Genomic DNA, 21,433 nt, shown 5'->3' with positions numbered 1-21,433 from the left:
TGTTAGAATGTTAACATTCAAACAGTTATTAAACCTATATTCCATACTTTAAAAAACTAAGTACAGATTTAGAGGACATACAGTTGGCCAGAAAAGAGTTTTTAGAGATGAAAACATCAATTTGGATATTAATAAATACATTGGATGAGATTAATGGTAGATTATTAATTGCATAAAAGGAACAGTGAACTTGAAAGCACAGCAGAAGAAATGATTTCAAATGAAATGCAAGGAAAAAGAATAAAGTAATCAAGAGCCTCAGGGAGCCTTGGGGTAACTTCAAGTAGGTGGGTATAGTTAATTAGAATTTACAGATGGAAATATGGAGAGCCAAGAAAGAAGAAAATAATTGAAGACACAATGGCTGGAATCATTTCAAATGATTAAAACGATTAGCCCAAAGAATCAAACTCAATAAACACAAGAGTAAAAAACATGAAGGAAAACGACACAAGACACATAATAATCAAAGTTTTCAAAACCCATGTTAAACAGGCAATTTGCTTCTTCCCTGACCCCCAGGAAGGGGAAAAGTGATTTTGCTCACAGAGGAATAAAGATGAGGAAGTTAGCAGTTTTCTTGTTTCTAACAATTCAAGCAAGATGACAAAGGAGCAAACTTTAGTATACTGAAAGAAAAAAAAAAAGTCATAACAAATTTCTAGACCAATGAAAATGTCATTCAAGGGCAGAGGGGTGGGAGGGACAGGGAGGGGGCAGGGGGTTAGCACGGATGGTGGAATGTGATCGACATCATTATCCAAAGTACATGTATGAAGACACGAATTGGTGTGAACATGCTTTATATACCACCAGAGATAGGAAAATTTGTGCTGTATATGTGTAATAAGAATTGTAATGCATTCCACTCTCATTTTTTAAAAAAATCAATAAAATAAAATAAAGAAAACGTCTTTCAAAACCAAAGGTCCCATAAAGATGTTTCAGATAGAGCAGAATTTTTCATCATCAACCCTTCACTACAGGAAATATTGAAGGAAGTCCTTTAGGAACAAGGACGTGATATATAGAGACGTGAATCTAAACTAAAAACACTGGAGATGAAAAGCACTAGAGATGAAAAATCACATGTCAATAGATACATATTTTTCTTGTTTTTTACATCTCTTTAAAAATTGACTATTTAAGCAAAATTAATAGCAACCTAAAGTGAGATTTATAACATGTGTAAAATGTATAGGCAATGGTGTGAATATCAGGAAGAGACAAATGTAAACCTGCAATCTATACTGAAATATATACTTACTGTCCATACACACTTGGTTAATGCTCTAGAAATTCTAAATCATTTTTCAATAACAGGACCAATATTTTTATTCTTCCCTAGGATTCTGGAATTGTATAACCTGTTCTATTTCTTAGATAGGACACCAAAAACATGGTCCATTAAAGAATATATTAATAAATTGACCTTCCTAAAAATTCAAAACTTCTCTTCAAAAAGAGAAGAGAATATAAATCCAAAACACAGACCGAGTGAAGGTATTAGCATATTTTATATCTGAATAAAGTTTATATCCTCAAATATATAGACTTAAAATTCAATAATAAGAAAACAGAGGTCACAATTAGAAAAATGTTAAATATTTATGCAGAAATTTTCCCAGAGAATATAGATGTATGACAAAGTAGTGTATTAAAAACTCAATATCACTAACCATTAGGGAAATGAAAACTAATACTACAATTCTTACATATATTTGAACGATGAAGATTAAGAGGAATGGTTGTTGCAAGGATGCAGGTGAACTGGAGGTCTCATACACTGCAGTGGGGTATAAGGTATTTCAATTGCTTCAGTAAACAGTTTGTAGATTCCTAAAAAGGTCAACAATATTCTACCACAGGATCCAGCCATTCTACTCCTAGATATTTAGCCAATATAAATAAATAAAATCATATCTCTATAAAACCACATGCATGAATGATTACAGCTGCTTTATTCAAATAGCCCCAAAGATTCATCAACAGATGAATGGATAAGGAAACTGGTGTGTACAGACCATGAAGCACTACTCAGCCAAGAAGGTATGAACCATCTATAGATGCAACAAAATGAACGAAATTAAGAGCTAATCATACTAGATAACATCATACTTACTTCGTGATTCCGTTTACATAATATTCTCTGAGATGGAAACTGGAGTTTGGTAAAGAACAGAGAAAAGACAGTTGAAAGACCAAGGGGCACAAAGGGCTTGGGGAGACTTCTGGGGTGATGGACCTATTTGGAATTTTGCACATGTTGCAAGATCATATCCACTCATGCTTGTAAATACGTGACTGGACAGATCCATGGGTCATTAAACGACATACGCTCTCAGATGTGCATTTCAGGTGATTTCGTCATTGTGTGAACATCAAAGACTGCACTTACATGAAAGGAGATGTGAAACTGTCATTCAGTGATATTCTCCTGTGGGGCCATCGTCTGAGACATGGCCCATCAATCAAGATGTCATTATGTGGCACATGACTATCATGACTATATACACATGCATATGTGTCAGAACTTCTGGAATTATACTTTTTAAAGGATAGAAAACAATATACCATGCTAATGAGAATCAAACTATGTTGCTAAATAACAAAACAAGCTTTCAAAACAAAGACTGTTCCAGTGTGTAAGAGGGGAGGAGAAATTCATAATGATGAAGGAGTGGATCCATGAAGAGCGCATACCAATCCTGACTCTCTTCATCTACTGATAGCTTTGAACACATGGCTCGACAGAACTTCAAGGGGAAGTAGAAAAATCTAACATTGAGGTCCAAAATCCCAACTCTTACTTTTAAAAATTATTTATTTATTAAATATAAAATCAGTAAGGATATAGAAAAAAGCCCAAGGTTTGAGATACTATATGTTAAATTTAGTATGTAAACTTACTACCCTCAGAAACAGTGTGGTTCACTTCTTTCAGAAACTACAAATGGGACTCCCTAAACTGAAGGAGGCTGAAAAACAATAGTTCTTTGACTCATTCATGGAATTTTCACAGCCAGGCAGACCTAGAGCAGACCATTTTCATTGGCAGTCCCGCTGTTAACATTGTTTGAAATACAGGATCAGCATGACAAAAAGTGTGATATTAAAGAATCAGGGGCACCCATTAAAATTAAAGTATATTATTATTTAATAAGAGTCTGTAGCAAAGAATCAAATCCAGTGCTTCACATGTGCTAGGTAAGTGCTCTGCCATTGATCTACAGTCCCAGACTTAACTCTAAGAGGCTCTTAATCAATAATCAAAGCAGTGATTTAAATGGGCATAAGAAATATTACCTTTGTTTAAGGTGCTTTTTCTGGCCATCTTGCATTTATTTTTTTATTTTTTGCAGTGCCAACAAATGGTACCCTAGCATTCTGCCACTGACCAACATCCGAAGTCCTAATAATCTTGTCCTAAGTGGGACTGTTCCCTAGACCTGTTTCCTTTGTTTCAGAGAACAAGAGTTTTAAACCTGAAGTTTAAACTGTCTCTTTGAGATCTTCTGTAGAGATCCACTCATTTCTCTGGATTATCTCCAATGAACTTTTCCTAGGAAGACACATATGTTATTGGACATATAGCAGACATACATATTAGTAAACTTTTATTTTTATTTTTTTAATCTGTTGTTATAGTGTGTCCCATTTAAGAACTATGAAAAGGGGGAAATCTATTTGTATTTTGCTATACCTGCATTTGGAAGTGGGAAGAGGCAATAGATAACTTACTCATTGGAAACCTCTATTACAGCAGAGAAAATGATACCCCAAATGTGGCACTTTGGAGTGCTACTTTCCAACAAAAGAGATTGAAATGCCTCAGAAACATCCCTAGAACCCAAATCTCCCTGACCTACTAACCTTCTCTTTCCCCAGAAGTACAGGGAGGGGCTTTTTCTGAAATATCCCTAACTAAGAGAAATTTCTCTAGAAGGAAAGCAATTATTCTGAGCCCCTGTCCTGTAATTTCACTGATCACTGTCATATATTCTTCTGAGGACTGTTACCTAAGAGGCTCCATCTGCATAACGAGTTCCCTTTGTTCATCATGCACTTCCTCCCTTTCCTTTCCCATAGCTTGTGTTGCTACCTGCCCACTAAAACCCTCTTCTTCTTTCCCTAGTTCAAAAGGCTATTTAGGCTTCCACCATCTGGCTCTTCTTTGTGTCTCATATTTTGTTTGACTCCCATGCACATGTACACATAATAAATTTGTGCATTTTCTCCCTTGAAAAAAAAATAAAAAATAAAAAATAAAAGTCTGTAGCAAAAGCTTTTGTTGTGAAAGTTATGCTGCAATCAGGATGCTGCATGAACTATGAAGACAAGAATTACAGCAGACATTTAGTTTTGTTAGATTTCTTAAGTTCCAGAGTAGAACAGTAAACTTGAAAAAATATGAGAAAGGGGTGTTTTCAGAACTTATTTTTATTCACTTGTTTATTTACTTAATTTGGGGGGGGGGTGCCAGTAATTGAACCCCGGGGTGTTCAACCACTGAGCTACAGATCCAGTCTGTTTGGTTTGTTTTAAATTTTTTATTTTGACACAGAATATTTTTAAGTTGCTTAGGGTCTCACTAAGTTGCTGAGACTGGACTTGAACTTGTCAACCCTACTACCTCGGCCTCCCAAGCTGCTGGGATTACAGGTATGTGCCACTGTGACCAGATTACATTTTGTTTTAGGGCCAGGAAGCATATCTCTAAATATATTTTGCTAAGTAAATAAGCAGTTCAGTAGATGAACTCAAAAATATAACTGCACATGACAAAACCCAATAACTACCTCCAAAGTTGAAGCTCCCGAGTTTGAGAAACTATTTTGGAGGTGGTGCAGACCTTCTTTGGCCTGTTCATAGGTAGGACTACTCAGTGACCCCTGCTCAATGGGTAGAGTTGACTCTATGGGAAACTGGAAGCATACTCATGAGTATTTCAATGTTCCTTCCTTGTAAGGAAGGTATGTGAGGCCTGTTCCCAGCTAAGCTCTTCTCCCAGATATCTCCCTCCTAGCTGCTCCAGGAGAGAGCAGTGATGGAAACTCTCTTGTTAATCAATGCCACTCCCTAAAGAGCTACCAGAATTGCAAGGTAATGAGTGGAAAGGAGAAGTTATTCAGAGATATATACTTGAGGAAGTAGATGTAGACACTTTCAACAAAAGAGGAAAAACACTAAACCATTGGCTATAAAGAGCAAAAACTTCCTGGAACTCAACACAAGCATTCCATGAAGGATGATTCTGAGCTATAAACATAGCTAAAAACATATTGAAAATCCAAGACTTCTGCATATCCCATCATCCAGAAGTGCCACTCCACCATTTTTATTTACTAAGGCTCAAAATGAATAGCAGTTTACAACAATTCCCTTTATGGTACATCAATCACTGAATTTCTATAATACAGCTAAAGGAATAAATCCATTCACATTGGAAGGTAAGAGAAAAGTCCTCCCATGCTCTATCTCCAAGTGTCATTTAGCAGACAAGTATTGAACATCTACTTTTTCCAGGCTGTTTGCTGTAAACTGAGAGGAACTCAAAGCCAAACCCGATCACTCTAATTTTCCTTAGCCTTGATAAGCCAACAGTACAACGTGGGTCCTAGAACAATCCAGCTGCAAAAGTAGAAGGATGATATCCAAAATTAATGACAACAGCAATAAAAATAAAAGCTATTGTTTCCTGAGCACACATTTTAGGCCAGAAACTACTGTTTCATTTCTACTAATTTATTTCATCCTCAGAGCAACGTTTTGAGCAAGGTGCCATGGGTGGCCTCACTTTATAGATGAGGAAACTGCAGATTAGCACCACTATGTGACTTGTCCGACCAACATAGTAAGGCAAGGTTGGAGCTGTTATTAAATTCCAATGGTCTGGCCTCCCAGGGGGGGGGACCCAGTGTTCTCAGGCCACACATGATGAGTGGAAGCACACAGTGAGAGATGCTGACAGATGAGAGGAGAGTGATTGACATGACGGGCCTTGGAAAAATTGTATTAGAGAATGTTTAATTTGAAGATGCCAAAATATCATCTTCGGACATTTGTGGGGCTGTCATGAAAAGAGAGAGTAGAATTATTCAGTGTTGCTTCAGAAGACAGAATTAGGACAAAGAAGCAGAGTGACATTCAGATTGAACATAAACAAGGGCAGTGATTGTTATCTCTTTGGTCACTGCTAGCTTCCAGGTGCTTAGAACCTAAGAGCATGTCATACCGCAGGCACTCAAGAAATACAGGATAAATATAGGAGCAAATGACTCAGTAAGGTTGGATAAATTTCCAACACTCTTGGCTGTCCCGTGAAAGAAAGAGCCAACTTGCTGGGCTGAAGGCACTCAAGAGATTGGGTGGTCATTTATTAAGAGTTGGGATAGAATCATTGACTTGCACATTCTCATTTCAGCCTTGGTTTGAAAAAGCTATTTACTGGAAAATGCAAAACAAATAAGAGCCACCTTTATTTAAGAAGTGGAAGTCCATTAACCATTGGCACTTGAAGTACTTAGCACCTCTCCTTCCCTGTCCCCCTCTACATTGCTGAACCACGAACTGTCCTCTTCCTAGGGTATGGGCCATGAGTAGTTAGTAAATGAGAAAGAGGGAACTTTTTAAACTGTTCAAGGAAAACAGATAGATGTTGCTTATTAGAGTAAAAATCTTACAATATGGAAATCTGTTGCAGTTGAAAGTTTGAGAATGTGTTGATACCTCTTAGAGCAAACTGTGAGTTGCGGAGCTGTAGACAAGATAGACCTACTTTGAAGGGAGTTATATTTACTCAAAACTGGGAGAAAATTTGCATTCATATATGTATTCAAGTTTTTTATTTTTGGGCAGTCAACATTTTTCTATTTCCATTATGTATTTCAAATGTTTGCCTCCTCTGTGTTTACAGAGCCACAGTATGCTAATTTGGTCAACAATTTAGCTGTTTGGACATGTTCTCAGGCCCAGGTGGGAAGGAGGAAGGGAAGTAGGAGAGCTGATCCTCCTGCTTTGGCCCATCTCTTCTGACAAACATTGGAGTTGTAAGTTTTGATTTTCTTGGCTTATGTTGGATTTATAGTCCGTATCTTTAGCATTGGATTCCTGTTTTTTTTATTATTATTATTTCTAAAAAGGGAGGAAGTGCTGGTAAAGACTGCATACAAATGTACTTCGGCACACATCTCTAGAAGTGGTGCAGGTCACTAATTTCTCATCTCTAGGGGCTTCTATACTTTTACATCTGTCCACTTTGCTAGGTTCAGTGCATAAAGTTTCCCTTTACCAAAAGGCCTCTCTGATCTATAACTGATCTGACACAGGTCTCAAAAAAAATCAGAATTCTGGAGAAGCCACAAGGTCGGGGATGCCTGGAGCAGCCAGCAGGGGACACAAGGTCTGCAGCTACACCTCAGGGAGGGGAGCCTTGTTTCAAAGGGTGAAGGATGTCAAGAGGAAATGGAAAGCAAAACTTTGAAGCCCAGCATTCTGAAGCACCACTTAACCATGTGTATTGCCACGTCTGTATTTTTCTTTTATAATACAGTTTGGGAATTCTAATACTTTTCCAGGTTTCTATCCCAGTCCAATCTTTCAGTACACATTTATGAAAACAAGTTAACAACTCTTCAATTAATTCCAGCATTTTCCTAAGATATGATGTTAAGACCCGGATCTACTAGGAACTTCGGGATATATCGATACTTCAGAAATCTACAGCTTCATGTGGACATGGATTTGGATTAGATAGAAAACAAATCAATAGCTTAAGAAGATTTAAACATTAGTTTATATAATGCTAATTGTCAAAGAAGATGGGCATCCTTTACAGCGAACTCTAAGATGAATGGTCTAGACATGACCACTAAAGGCTGGCATTGTGACCCAGGTGGCTAGTGGAAGCCTTCCCGAGCTGAGGCAGAGCTGTCGAGGACGTGGATGACGGAACCAGAGCGGGGCTTGCCAGGTAGGAGAATGTACTCATGGGAGGAAGTCCAAAGTGTTTTCTGAAGATGTCTTGATGGAATGAATAGGTTTGGAGAATTTCAGGATAATGGTGGGGAAGCTGATGGCCATCTGCGTACAGCTCTGGGACACAGGACGTTTATGCCAAGGAGTTTGCTCATTAGAAACATGTTTTGCTGTTTTGACTTAAGTAAGAAGTGGCCTGTTGAGCCTGGCATGGTGGTGCATGCCTATAATTCCAGCAGCTGGGAGGTTGAGGCAGGAGGGTTGAGAGTTCAAAGCCAGCCTCAGCAACTTAGCAAAGCCCTAAGCAACTTGGCAAGAACCTGTCTCTAAATAAAATATAAAAAAAGGGTCGGGAATGTGGCTGAGTGGTAAAGCACCCCTAGGTTCAAGCCCTAGTACCAAAAACAAACAAACAAACAAACAAAGGCCTATTGAAACCACATATTAAGGAACTACATAGAGGACTAAACTATTATTCTTCACACAACAGTTGCTTGATAAATTAAATTTTAGTTTGAACTTGAAAAATGATACCTGATTGTATTTCCAAATTTCCAAATACAAATCCTGAGATTTTTCGGTAGAGAAGGTTAACATCATGTGAGTGTATACATACATGCAATACAGATGGAAATTAAAGTTTGTGCTGTAGAACTGGGGTAGGTTTTAAAATTCTGTGACTTGAGGTGATTCCACTTGATTCACACTGTCATTTCCACAAGAGATTGAATTGAGTAATGTTCAACCAAGCTCACTCTGTTGCTTGATGATAAACTAAGATCATCAGTAGAAAACAACAGAGCTTTAAATCCTTGTCAAGGTTTTTCTGAAATGTGCTCACACAGTTGAACAAATTATCCAATTAGCAAAGGCAGACAACACTAACAGACCACTTCTATTCTGATGGACAGCAATACTCCCTAAAAGATGCATTTCTATTTATGAAGAATGGTGTGAAAACTTCAAAGGGAGGTTGGTTTGCCCCAGAAGTCATATGTTAAGGTCCTACTCCAATACTTGAGAATGTGACTGTAGGAGGAGTCAGGTCTCTTAAAAGGTAATTAAGCATGTCTGAGTTCTTTATATATTCTGGATATTAATCCTCTGTGAAAGAGTAGCTGGCAAAGATTTTCTGTTAGGTTGTTTCTTTGCTATTTCCTTCGCTGTGCAGATTTTTGATTCTATGCCATTACATGTATTAATGGTTCTCTTATTTCTTGAGCTATATGGTTCTATTCAGGAAATATTTGTTGAAATATTAATCTCCACACTCAACATTTAAAAAAAATCAAACAATCCAATCAATAAATGGTCAAATGAACTAACAGACACTTTTCAAGAGAAATACAAAGGGCCTAGAACTATATGAAAAAATCTCCAATATCTTTAGACATCAGGAAAATAAAAAACAAAATTAAAAAAACCTACACTGAGATTCCATCTTACTTCAGTTAGAATGACAATCTTCAAGAATATAAATAACAATAAATGTTAATGAGACTGTGGGAAAGAGGAACTATTACACATTTTTGGTGGGAATGTAAATAAGTCCACTATGAAAATTGGTATGAGTATTCCTCAAAAAGCTAAAAATAGAAAATAAGGTCTAGTTATAACACTTCTTGGTATTTCTCCAAAAGAATTAAAAGTCAGCACACTGTTCAGGTACATGCATACCCATGTTTATCACAGAACAATTCCCAATAGTCAGTCATGAAATCAGCCCAGTTGTCCATCAACAGATGAATGGATAAAGAAAATGAGGTATATATACACAATGAAGTTTGATCCAATCATAAAGAAGAAGGAAATTATGTCATTTTCAGGAAAATGAATGAAGTTGGAGAACATGATTTTGAGTGAGATAAGCTGAGACTCCAAGAGAAAATATTTTGTGTTTTCTTGCATATGTGGAAAAACAGAGGAAAAGGGGTTCATCATGAAAATAGAAGGGTGAGCAGAGGTAGAGGGAGGGGATGGGAGGAGAGTTGGGGTGAGTGAGGCAGCCTGGGGAGTGCAGTTGACGAGTGTATTTTTATATGTATGTGTGTCTATTCCACCATGAAGCCACTCTGAATAATTGAGATGCACCAATAAAAATGTAATTAAGTATAAAAGAGGTTCTTAATGTGGGCCCTGAATCAATATGACTGATGTTCTTATAAGAAGAAGCAGTTAGAACCTAGCCAATCACAGAGAAAAGATTACTACGTGCAGACAGGGGCAGAAGATAGCCATCTGCAAACCAGAGGCCTCTGAGGCCGACCCTATAACACCTTGTGCTCAGACTTCTGCTCCCCAGAACTGGGAGAGAATTCATTTCTGTTTTTTACACCACCCAGTAAGTGGTATTTTGTGAAGGCCATTTCTGACAGATTCATACACAGTTAACTAAAAAATTAAAGTACTATGTTTATTGACTTGGAGACAAAACAGGCTTTGTTTTGAAAACTGTGTAGCTTAAAATGAGAAAAAGTTGAACTGTAACTCTCACCTCTGCAGAGCTATTGACTTTTCTCATGTACTAACAGATTTGAAGAGGCTCTCTCACTGGGCGACAGCCCCAGCCCTTCTAATTTTTTTTTATTTTGAGACGAGGTCTCTCTTAGTAGTTGAGGTTAGCTTGAAACTTGTGATCCTCCTGCCTCAACCTCCCAAGTTGCTGAGTGGATGGGCTTGTGCCACCAGGCCTGGCTAAAGAAATGCATTTGATTTCAAAATTCTGTTTCAAATTAAGTTTTTTTTTCTAGATTTTAAAGTTTATCTTTTCTATATTTTAAAGTTCAGTCATGGGTGTCTACTTAAGTGGAAAAAATACAACCACATATGTTTATGAAACCACACTTGAAGAAATCCATCCCTCTAATCCATTCTTCCATGTGCTGAGAAATAAATTACAGAAACCACTGATCAAAAGCAAAACATCAGGTTGATATTTCATTAGATACAAAAAAGAGAAAGGAGTTCACCACATGCTTATTTGACCTCAGACATTCAATGCACTTCATCTATTTCCATCTGCAGCCTCATCAATATAATATATGAAGAAAACCAGATCTGAGAACACATCTAGTTTGCTGCTGTTGCCCAGTTAGTGAAAAGGTAGAGTTAACTCCAAATCCTACATGTTTGGGGCTCTGAAAGAACCTCTGCTTTGTGGTGCTGCTTTGCTTACACATCTGCCTTTTGTTAAACGTGTCTTTATTCAAGCTATCGCCTGTGCCCCTGGCCTGTCAAAACTTGACCCTGTATCAAGAGCCAGCTTCGCTATACCCCTGTTTATGAAATTGTCTCTCAACCTCCCTGTGGGGAGATAGTCTTGTTTGAATATTTCAATCAACCATCTCCATTGGGTTCTGAAATTCAATGTATATAGACAACATAAAGTAAAAGCCAAACCAAACCAAACGAAACCAAAATAGAAGGCACAGCTCCTCTACCGTGAAGAGGGTTCCAGTTAAGCTCTGATGCAAATCTTGATTCGTGCCAGGGCTGAGCTCAAGACAGAAGATGCTGTTTGCAGATCCCAGGGCCTTTCTAAGAGGGTAGAAGCATTCTACACAATGACTTCTCTGTGTCCCAACCCATGCACATCTGTGGGGCCCCAGTAAGTGCCATTTTAAAAAAATAGTCACACAAGAAAACATTGTTCTTGGGTGACAGAGTAATGCTGACTGCTCAGGACTTGGATGAAGCCGTTTTGTCTACTTTGCTCTACAGCCTGAGAGAGAGCCACGTGCTGCCTGCAGGTCACAGAAGTTCCTCCCTGAAAACAGATGTGTATTCATAGGTCATTCCAGAAAGGCAGGTCTAGGGAAAAAACTTTCAAATCTCAGTGAGGACAACATAAAATAGGTTACGATGATATTGGTTGGGACAATGCTGTACCCCGACATAGCCTTGGATGCGGAACACAGTGTTTCACAAAGCACAGAATTCATACTTCTATGCGTTGGTGAAAGCAGACAGGTCAATGGGCCCTGTAAGGCAGTGGCACCCTGGTGATGCCACATACAGCTGAGCCAGGCCTTCTGCCAGCCCTCCACCTGGACATCTGCAGGACTGACCCCTGATGGGATGAGTCTTGCAGTGAAGGGGAGAAGAGCTTCACATAGGGGCAGAGATGGAGCTCTGCAAGCCCAACAAGAAGTCTAACTTTGCCTGTTTTCTCATCTAGAAGAAGACAAAGGGAAATACTCACAATTGAGGTAGGGTCACTAAACCCAGGGAGGACCACCCCATGAGATGAGGCCTATGGGGTTTGAGAACCACATCTGGAACTTAGTAGAGGTGACTCTGAGGCTACATTTCCCTCCTTTTTAGCCATTCACGTTTGCAGTTTCTTTTGTAGGAATTTAAATTAAATTCCTATCTTCCAAATCTTTTGCAAAAATTGGCAACAATAATACAGAGAGGCGGGTATTTTGTGTGGGGAGACTTTCCATCCCTCTGTTTCGCATCACTTCACAAGGCCCCTCTGGGGCGACATTCCTGGCCCCTGAACCCCCACAATGTGCCCAGCCTATCTTCTCCCCAAATATATAAAAAATGAGCTAATTCCCAATGTTGATGAGCCCCTCCCCGCCAGCATTCAGACAGGAGCATCCCGGCTCTCAATAGTTCATAGCTGCCTCCTTCTCATAAGCACCCTCCTGCCTAGAAATAATACCAGAATGAATTCTTCTCTCTCTGGTCCCCGTGTGATACCCAGTGTGGTTCATGAGCAGTGGACATACTGATCATAATAGCAAGAATAATAACTCTAGTAATCATTCAGTGGCTACTCACTATAGGTCACACATCATGCTAAGAATCTTATAAATGTTGCTTGTCATCTTCTTTGGAAAACCATACAAACCAATTTTTCTTAACTGCATTTCTTTTACATACACACAAGTAATTTGATAACTAACCCACTAAAGAAGTTGACAATGTTCTCATCATCAGTGGCTTATACATCTAGACTCTAATCTCTATTTTCAAAGCTGCTGGATGTAGCAGTCAACATTATTGAGTTTTACTTTGCTTCACCAGTCACAGAGAAATCTTCTCATGCATGTGTCCAGGTGGCGGGGGTGGACCATGAGAATTGGGATGGGTGGGGGCTTCACCTATGAGTGTGGAAGCTTAGAGCCTGAATGTCAAAGGTAGGGGACCGAGACGGACAAAGAAAGACTATCCAGTTACCTGAGAGTTCTTACTAATCGAAAAGAGGACCAATGGATCATGCTTCAGGTGTCTAGAGTTTAAATAGCAAAGAAAGGTGAATTACAAGGAACGGACAGCTCAATGCATAAATGTGAAAGAAACACTTTTTTGTCTACATTTTTTGATTTGTAAAGAAGTGTCCCTTATGTAAACTCTCAATTTTTCCCTAAAGAAAAGTGTCATGTAGTACATAAAGAGTGTGGATATGAAGAGTTCTATATGAGCTCTCTCCACTCATTCTGTAAAGGGGGTTTTAGGATCAAGGAGAATGGTGTTCAACACTACTGTCTACCATATAGCCACATACAGCATTTGGGCATCAGCAAGGCCTACTGAAATCTAATTAAGAGCGAGACATTCTTAATGTGATAATTCTTTTAGCAGAGAGGAAACCCCTGTGCTTTATAATTACATGGGCCACTGAACACGTGAAGTGAAAGGAATTAACAGTTATGACTCACGACTGTGCCCCAGAAGTGCCCCACCCACCGCTCACTAGCTTAAGGGAAACAAATTTCCATGGAACAAGGAGCTGGTTCATCCTCAAATCCATCCTGAAATCTCCAGGAGTGAAATTTAACATTTGGCAGTGGGCTAGCCTCCCCGCAGCGCTGTGGGAAAAACACTGGGCTGAGTCACTAGCTAGCTGGGTGGTTTGAGGTCACAGCTTCTCCAACTCTCCTGGAAAGTGGACATAAAAATACCTGCTGGCTAACGTCACCAGATACTTACAGGAATGAGGCTGAAAAACGTGGACAAGTTTCCAAATCTTAAGAGGTCTGGTTGATTTTATTAGCAATGAGTTGTATCCTGAGAAGAGCGTGGGTCAGTCAATTCAAGCAGACAAGGGGCAGGATCCTATCTAGATGTTAAGAATGGTGCTCTGGTCACTGGACTGTCGGGTCTGATGCATGCACGTAAAATATCATACCTGTGATCATACTGTGAATACCTGAGAACTTCTCTGAGGTGGGGGTGGGGGCCAGTGGTAAATGCAGAGATGAGAGTGATTGGGGGGAGGGTAGAGATGACAGGATGGGTTTAACGGGCTTGCTCCCTGCACTGGCCGCCTGCTGTGCACAGCCAGCCTTTGCATCTGAGTGGCAGTGTCCTAGTCACCCTGTCATCACCTCTCTGTCCATCTTCTCTCCCAGGCTTTAGCTGCCCTCTGCACTGGAGCTGCATGAAGCCAGCCACATTTTGCCAACTGTCGCTATTGTGCTGACTGTTAGGTTGTGACTACCTCTTCAGGTGACTCTCTTGCTGGGGAGGGCAGCATCATGGCCCTCTTCCTAATCCCTGATGTCAGTGAACATGTTACATTATATGCCAAAGAGCCTTTCACTCAGGGTGCAGTTAAAGGCCTTGGCTAGTGAGGTTACCCCAGTGTGATCAAGAGGGCCCTTAGAGTGACAGGGAGATGTGACTGTGCCATAATTACATGGCATTGCTGGTTGAAGGGGTACGGGCCACATGGCAAGGAATTTAACCTTCCTCTAGAGAAGGGGAAAGGCAAAGGAATGGACTCTCCCCCAGAGTTTCCAGAAAGAAAAGGAGTTTTACTGACAGCTTGATCTGAGCCCTGTGAGGTCCAAGTCAGAATCCTAATCTCCAGAACTGTTTGACATCGATTGTGTTGTTGTTTTAGAGCCAATGAAGACAAACAACGGCACCTTTAACACTGAAGGAGGAGGAGACAGTGGTGCAGAAGGAGAGGAAGAAGAAAGTAAATTGGGGAGGGATGCGACCCAGCAATGATGTCAGTAATTAAAAATGTTAAATATACTGTCCCTCTCACTCTAGCACCAGTCACCTTTGGTTTTGCATTTTTAGCACAATTTGCATTTCTATCATTGAGAATTGAGTATAGAAACAGAAAAAAAAAATGTTAATTCTACTGTACCTGAGATGTATAAGTAAAATACATTATAAAATCTCTCCCCACTTTTAAGGCTACATAAAGAATATTAATATATACAATATGAACATTTGTTTCAAACCATGAAATCTTGGACTTAAAATAATTTCCTAAACACATCATTAATGATTCAAATTTTGAGACTTGTTTAACATTGATATCCGTCTCTGGATTTCTTCAAATCCAGGTCTACATGAATTTATTCTTGACATGTTTTTGATATGTTTTTGTGCATTAGAAATCATACATACCATTAATTTCCTAACGACTGCTTAGGAAGGATTATTTTACTTTTCACAAAGTATATTGTTATGTTTGTCATATCGTTTCAATTGCGACTTTGACATTTTTTGATTTGAGACTTTCGAATTCCTTGAGTCCTTTTCAAATGCAAAGTTAAGGGCATAGATTCTATCAGGTGAAGCACTTTCTGAATTGCTTCTCCATTATCTGGTTTGTTTCCAACTCCTATTCATTCATTCAAAGTTGGTTTTGCACAGTTAAAATGACTTGCTCTTATCCTGGACATAGCATGTGCTCTCATGTCAAGCAAAGACTCATTCAAAATTATGACACCTTTTAAAGCTACATGAAGTACATTAGCCCTGATAGATTGTTGAGGCACACACAAAACTCCCCAGGAGAAGTCACTTTAACAAGTTAAAATGTACAGACCAGAATGCATCAATTTTCAGTCAACTTTATGTACTTTGCTTGAGGCAGTAGTAAGTCCACTGTTTGAATATCTGATGTTTGATTCAGGACATAAAAGTAAAGGATTTATGAAAATTATATATAGGGTGTCTAGACATAGTCTGTAATGTAATTGTTCCAGTGATTCTCAAACATTCTTACTTCTAATGATAGAGAAAATAAGTGGTTGTATTCACAGGTGAAGTCTACAGACTGGTGCCTCAAAAAGCACTGGTAAGCAGGAATTTCTTCAGGACCTTGTATTCTACTCCACAATGTTAGCATTTGTATTCCACTCAATAATCCGTGCTTGATATAAAATACTTGAATATTCACCATGAATAATATTGATAATGCACAAAAGTGTACTCTAAGGGTTCTCATACTGCATACACTGTCTTTCCTCCAGGGTATTGATGCCCATTTGCCAAGTGTGCCAACCAACAGAAAAAAAATATTACTATTATTTTTATTACTACTACTACTACCATTACTACTACTACTCTGGAAGAAAAATCAAGCTTCCTAAACATTTTTTCATTTTGTGTTCATGTCATCAAGTCAGTCATATCTAAATATCTTGCATTTTTTCCCAAATCTATCTTCCCTACACAAAGTTTGAGGCCATCCCTCTCACACTAAAGCCCTGTGGTTTTCCTATCCCATTTGCCTCCAGTCCAGGGCTTCAAGTTCCATTCCACCTCTGCTCATCTAGCAACACTCCCCAGCTATCACATTGATCCTTAACAGTTTTATGGGTCATATCCACTGACTGGTTCTGATATTCAGTGAGAGTCCACAGTGGAGAAGAGTACGCCAGTGTAGAGGCAGCTAACTATTCCAACAAGGATGTATGAACATCTTCACAGAGGGATCCAAGTGCAAGAGAAACCCCTTCGAGGGGGGATAGTAGAGGATAGGAAAGGCAGCAGAATACAACAGACACTAGTATGGCAATATGTAAATCAATGGATGTGTAACTGATGTGATTCTGCAATTTGTATACGGGGTAAAAATGGGAGTTCATAACCCACTTGAATCAAAGTGTGAAATATGATATATCAAGAACTATGTAATGTTTTGAACAACCAACAATAAAAAATTAAAAAAAAAAAAAGAGAAACCCCTTCTTTCCTGTCACTTTAGAGGAAGAGATGAGAAGTACCATCACATTCTTTTCTGCCACCCAAGGAAAGGGATTTTTCTGTGTGTGTGCATTTGTGTACACTTGCTTGATCTGAAATGGCTCAGTGCTGTATCCCATTACAGTGTATCATCAAAATGAATTAAGAGACTGCTTTCCTATCTGATTCTGTTAATGATCAAAATAGAGGAGTTGACATTTTGGGACTTTATCTATATTTTTGAGTTACCTTATCTATAAAATAAGTTCATACAACTGATGGTTTTAAAATTCCATCTAGGTAAGAAAGAGGACTATATACTATACTGAAAATGCCTTGTTCTTATCCTGGACATTGCGTGCATGTTCTTTCATGTCAAGCAAAGAGTCATTCAAAATTCAAATAAAGAAATGTGGAGTTAAATCCCCAATAACTTCAACCCTTTCTTCCTGCCCAGATTTGCAAACCGATTCATATTAGTATTTTTGGGAATGAAATTAGAAATCTGATGTGCAAAAGGCTATGTTGTAATGTGTGCAGCAGAGGAGGACTCTGATCACTGGACATGTGTAAGGGTTTGCCCAGGTCCTGGGCTGGACCCTTGGATGTGTTCCCAGGGTCTGATTGACAAACCCTCCCCCACATGCCTTACCCCGTTTGTATCCTCCTTGTGAGATCAGCAGAATATAGAATTATACCCAATTACTTGAAAAATAAAGATACTAAAGATCAGGGTAACTGAGTCACTTGTTTGGAAGCACACAGCCCTAATCAGAAAGAGCTCTGAACGACACAGGTAATTCAAATGGGCCCTACTCTAGCACCAGCATCAAAATATACCACAAGATTCAAGTGACAATGCTTGGATTTCTTGTCAGAACTAGTCCAGTCTCTTATGCATGTTTGCAGCTGGGACAAAACTATTGCCCCGAGTTAGAACAGCCTGGAGCAAAGGTCTGTCATTTCCTCTCTTCTTGTAAACTTTAAGAGCTAAACCAAAACCAGATGGCACACAAACCTTGACATTGCATTTCTTAGGTAAGCTCACAGGATTTCTAGCATTGCGAAGGTGGTTTGATAATCTACAATTTTGTTGCCATTAGCAACTGCCAGGAAATGAACTTGAAGAATGAAAGAATAACCCAATTTTTACAACTGAGCACAAAAGGCTTCAAATAACTTCAGCTGGCACTGTTGGTGGCATAATGGTACAAAACACATAATACACAAAAAGATACATATCCAGAAATAATTGTTGACAAAAATATCCATCTTTGCCCCAGATTTCATTAGAAATTAGAACTGAATATATGGTTTTAGTCAGTAGGTGACATTCCAAAAAAAATCAAGTCAAATAAAAATCTGGCCAAGAATTCTCCTAACCCCAAATGATTTATGTGAAAATTTGGAGCTAAATACTTGATCATGATTTACATATCACAAAAATTCTCCCGATTTTTATTGTTACATTGACTTTCTTTCTCTATTCAGGAAGAAGTCCCCCAAAGGAAGATTATTCATGATAGCCACTCTTTGGGGGTTATGTTTCAAAATTAGGGGCGCAATTTCATAGCCAGTTAAAATTAACTAATCAGTATAAGACCACCTCTCCTAGCAAATATGAAAACTAAATTAAGAAAAGAAACAAGAAAAATTTGGTTGAAGTCTGGTGTTTGTCTTGGGAGCAAGAAATGAGGTCCCCCAGAGATGGCCCTGTGTTGTACACAACTCTTCCAAGAATTTGCTGTTTGAAAAGTGTAGGAAGGCAAGAAGCTGACTATAGTAAAGCTATTCACAATTTATATGCTGAGGAGCTGTGAATAAGGGTCTAAAGCTACCACGGACAACACCAAGCTTTTCATTGGAAACCCCATGAGCCATACACTAGCCAAGCAGACTAGAACAGAGGAGCCAGCACACGCTATCTGAAAACCAACTTCAGATACCTTTTGTACTAGAGTCAGTGGGGTTTATGTCCTTACTCTAGTTACCTGCTAAAAGAAAGAAAAAAATCTCTCCAAGGAAGATAAGAACACCTCTTTGCTTGTCTATTCAAAATGGCCAATACTCAATTTTAAAAAATTACAAAAGAAAATAGAAAAGGATCAACAGGAAAACAGAAAATAAAAACAGAAGCATAAATGTTCTAAACATGAGATAACACATACATTAAAATAATTGCAATGTCCAGTGGCTTGAGAGACTAAGGCAGGAGGATCACAAGTTCAAAGCCAGCCTCAGCAACTTAGCGAGACCCCAAGCAACTCAACAAGATCCTGTCTCTAAATAAAATATTAAAAAAGGGGTGGGGATATGGTTAAGTGGTTAATCACCCCCTTGTTTCAATCCCTGGTACTAATAAATAAAATTAAATTAAAAATTTCAATAAATTCATTGATAAAAATCAAAGAAAAGTTGGAATCTAAACAGAGAACTGAATTAATCAAATAGGAAATTGAAAACTGAAACAATGTAGTACTGGAAGGGAAATTTTACGTAGTGAATTCAACAGCAAGAGAAGAGAAAATTAAGTAACTGGACAACAATTCAACTGAAAATAACCAGGCTGAATCACAGAGCATAAACACGTCAAATCCAGGAAGGCAGGTGGACCCTGTGGGACTCATAAAGTGGTGAAGGAAGGATTTCTGAAACATGTGAAACCTTATGCCCCAGAGTTAGGAAGTGCTGTCAACTCTTTCAAGACCAATTCAAATAAAATCATGCTTAGGCACAGCATGAAAGGTTGCTGAAATAAAAAGTAAAGGAAAATCTTTAAGTAGCCAAAGGGCAAAGAGTACATATTAACTTCAAATGAACTATAAAAAGATTACAGCTGCATTTTTCAAAACAAAATAAGGGAAGACAGGAAACAATGGAAGGACATCAAGACATCATTAAAGTGATGAAAATAAACAACTTCCAATCTGGCATTGTAAGCCCAGGGAGAAAACGTGTGAGAAGAAAAGGAAAATAAAGAAATTCTCATACACACACACACACACACACACACTGGAAAGAATTCCTAACAAGTAGGCCACACTAAAATAATAATAATAATAATAATAATAATAATAATAATAATAATAGACAAAAGGAAAATAAATTATTTATAACATTTCAGATACATAGAGTGATAAAATCATGGTAATAAACAACAAAAATCTAGAGAGATGAAGTGCTAATTATACCAAGGTTCTAATGTTGCCTTAAAAGGTGTAAAGTTTTCAAATTTATATTATAATCTATTAAATCAACATTAAATGGAATTTGCAGGATAATTGTGAAAATATTTTGTAATGTATTTATAAAACACAACAAGCTAGTAAAGGTAGAAAATGGCATAATACATACCATTTTGATAAGAATAAGAATACAAAGAGAAAAGAACAGAGAAGAGGTTGAACAAATTTAAAAAATAGCTATTAAGATGGTAGATTTAAACTCAAGTACATCAGTAAATTAAATGTAAGTAGATTGAATAATTCAATTAAATGGCTAAGATTTTCAGAGTGGGTTTAAACCAAAACTAAACCAAAACAAAATAAATCCATGTGTATAGGATGCTCTCCTTAAATGTCAGGATAAGAAAAGTTAAAATTATAAAAAATAATTGCAGGCAACACTAAACCAAAGAACACTGATGTTGATAGACTAATAGTAAATAACACATTAAAGAAAAAAAAAGACAATATCCCAAAAGGGCATATCTACTAATAATCTCACAGTTTTACCTTAACCTATAAAAGATAAAAATGAACAGGTCTAAAGAAGATACAGAAATAGCCACAATCTTCATCGGAGATTTTTATTTTCACACAGCTGTTTGAGAACTAACAAAAGAGGCAACAATAAAATATATTTTTTAAAATAGAAAATTTAAACCACACAATTATCAAACTTGATGTAATTAACAGATAAAATGCTGCACCTGGTAATCAGAAAAACTTAACACTATATTTTCAATCTTCATGGTAACTTTGTTCTCTGATTATGTTGGATTTAACTTTGAAATTTAGTGATTTATTGTTATAAATGAATAACCAGGCAATTTCTAATTTTTTAAAATAAACAAGCACTTCTAAACAAAGATGAGTAAAAGAAGAAATCACAATGGGAATTATATGATATTTTACTAGATGAAAATTACAATAGAGCACTGCTTGTGATTTTAGGTGAATTACAATATTACACATATGCTTAAATTCTTTATCAGTTTAAAAGTCAATGAGTTGCTAGCGAAGAGAAGAAGAGAGAGAACTCAAATTACTAGCATACGGGATGAAAAAGGCAATATCACAACAGACACTTCAGATATATAGAAGATAATTAAAAATTATTTTGAATCCTTATACTCCAATAAATTAGAAGATAGTGAAGGCATCGATAAATTTCTTAAGTCATATGATCTGCCCAGATTGAGTCAGGAGGATATAGACAACCTAAACAGACCAATATCAATTGAGGAAATAGAAGAAACCATCAAAAGACTACCAACTAAGAAAAGCCCAGG

The 21,433-nt window shown here is 37.9% G+C and overlaps 1 protein-coding gene and 1 long non-coding RNA gene across 3 annotated transcripts in view; both read right to left on the bottom strand.

The window, feature by feature from the left end:
• The window catches only part of Fgf14 (fibroblast growth factor 14), a 339,751-nt gene that overhangs the window by 180,992 nt on the left and 137,326 nt on the right, over positions 1-21,433 (bottom strand). The gene's annotated exons all lie outside the window — the stretch shown is intronic.
• The window catches only part of LOC125616049, a 21,938-nt gene continuing 14,088 nt past the window's right edge, over positions 13,584-21,433 (bottom strand). The window contains exon 3 of the long non-coding RNA XR_007346662.1: positions 13,584-16,009. This is a non-coding gene — a long non-coding RNA (uncharacterized LOC125616049). The remainder of the gene's footprint in view (positions 16,010-21,433) is intronic.

Source organism: Marmota marmota, unplaced genomic scaffold, assembly GCF_001458135.2.
Source record: "Marmota marmota marmota unplaced genomic scaffold, marMar, whole genome shotgun sequence".
NCBI classification, from domain to species: Eukaryota; Metazoa; Chordata; class Mammalia; order Rodentia; family Sciuridae; genus Marmota; species Marmota marmota.
Note: the sequence above shows the minus strand (reverse complement) of the source record. Positions and strands in the feature narration are given on the sequence as shown.